Source organism: Limulus polyphemus, unplaced genomic scaffold (genome assembly GCF_000517525.1).
Source record: "Limulus polyphemus unplaced genomic scaffold, Limulus_polyphemus-2.1.2 Scaffold2695, whole genome shotgun sequence".
In the NCBI taxonomy this organism is placed as follows: Eukaryota; Metazoa; Arthropoda; class Merostomata; order Xiphosura; family Limulidae; genus Limulus; species Limulus polyphemus.
Genome location: NW_013668305.1, coordinates 41,953 through 43,761, shown reverse-complemented (window position 1 = coordinate 43,761; position 1,809 = coordinate 41,953). Strand labels below are relative to the sequence as shown.

General features: G+C 38.9%; 1 protein-coding gene across 2 annotated transcripts in view; it reads right to left on the bottom strand.

Moving 5' to 3' along the window:
* LOC106467658 (ETS domain-containing protein Elk-3-like) overlaps window positions 1-1,809 on the bottom strand; it is a 38,721-nt gene that overhangs the window by 26,828 nt on the left and 10,084 nt on the right. Inside the window, exon 1 of one of the 2 annotated variants that reach the window (XM_022395855.1) lies at window positions 1,071-1,185. The exons of the other annotated variant lie outside the window; for it this stretch is intronic. The gene's annotated coding sequence lies outside the window, so the exon portion shown is untranslated. Of the gene's footprint in view, window positions 1-1,070; window positions 1,186-1,809 lie in introns of those variants that run through there. 2 annotated transcript variants of the gene reach the window in all.

The following is a 1,809-nucleotide window of genomic DNA, read 5'->3' as shown; positions in this document are numbered from 1 at the left end:
ACCTTTAGTGCGGCATATTTCACCAAATGTGGCGACGCATGAATTCGGGTTACAGACCGACATTCAGACGGACCATAGTTCCGAAAATTGATGTTTGTTTGTTTGTTACAAAGCACAAAGCTACACAATGGGTTATCTGTGCTCTGCCCACTACGGGTATCCGAAACCCGATTTCTAGCGTTGTAAGTCCGCAGACATACCGCTGTGCCACTGGGGGCAGAAATCGGGCTATCTGCTGTGTCGACCGAGGGGAATCGAACCCCTGATTTTAGCATTGTAAATCGCAAGACTTACGCTGTCCCATTGGGGGACTCCCGAAAAATTGAACGTAAAAGCAACTATGCATATAGAATTAACTTTCCTTCAGGTTGTTATACTACATAAATATTAGTATGTGATATTAGGTTCATAAACCGCTAACATTTTTAGGTGTATTTGTAATAATTCCAGAAACCAATATTATTGTTACCCGTAATGAAAGCTTTCTAATCTTTGGATAAAAATTACGTCAAAATTATCATAATAATTGTTCATTAAAATAAATATAAAGAAATATATTAAGTTTTCAAGAAGAGGAAAGTCAAATTGGAACCATACAAGGCAAATTTATGAGGGAAGATATTAAGAGAAGTGTCAGTTAATAAATACTTAACTTTACCAAGTTAAAGCGCACCTCCCCCCCAGTGGCACAGCGGTATGTCTGCGGATTTACAACGTTAGAAACCGGGTTTCGATACCCGTGGTGGGCCGAGCACAGATAGTCCTTTGTGTAGCTTTGTGCTTAATTACAAACAAACAAACAAATTATCAAGTTAAAATATAGGTAAATATCCAGGCAATCAGATAGACATGTGTTATACTAATGTTTATTAGTGAAGAAAAACACTGAGAAAGAGAAACTCAATTTACAAATAAATGTTGATTGATAGTTTACAAATACGCTCGATATTAAAAATAATAAATATTACTTATTTTAAGAAGAAAATAGAAATAAAAAAAAACACAATTGAAACTAACTCGCGTTACTTAGGATCAATCATCAACATATAAGCAGTCTAAAGTTCGCTTACCTGTCCTTATTTTTCATGAGCTGCTTCAGAAATCTTGCCCAAAACGTGGGTGTAACTTGGAATTACAAAACAAGTTTTTTTTTGTTTTTTTTTAGAGAAAACGCACAATTTCTACTTCCAGATACTAAATAAGCTACCAATATAAAGTGCACTTTGAGCAAAGACAAAGATACAGAGATATTCTGTAGATGGTTCGAACGGTGATACCATGCACACATACGTTAAGCACGAGCACCTGCTAACGTTCACACCGTACTTGGGAAACACTGCTGTACACAATGATACCTCCTTCCAATCGTGCACATTTCTCTCGCTGAAGCTCACACATGGACGGACGAGGTACTCGTACACGTCATAGACGATATAAATAATTCATTTGGGCAGCGCTTCGGGCTTTTTACGGGGAACGTAGCCGTTAGTTTTTTGTTGTGTGTGTATGTGTTTTTTTTTTGGGGGGGGGGCGACAATGAGCACGCTTACCTTAGCCAACGGAGCAAGCGATCTTGCGGCAATCATATTGAAATACGGAGGGCTAGCTTGAATGCCCATGTTTGACAAGCTCGTGAAGATAGATAAGGTGGTGCGGAAGATATGGTTTACGTAGGTTTATAGCTCTGAACACACAATATAGCCAAGTGCAGTGGGAGGCGTTTTATAGCTCTGAACACACAATATAGCCAAGTGCAGTGGGAGGCGTTTATAGCTCTGAACACACAATATAGCCAAGTGCAGTGGGAGG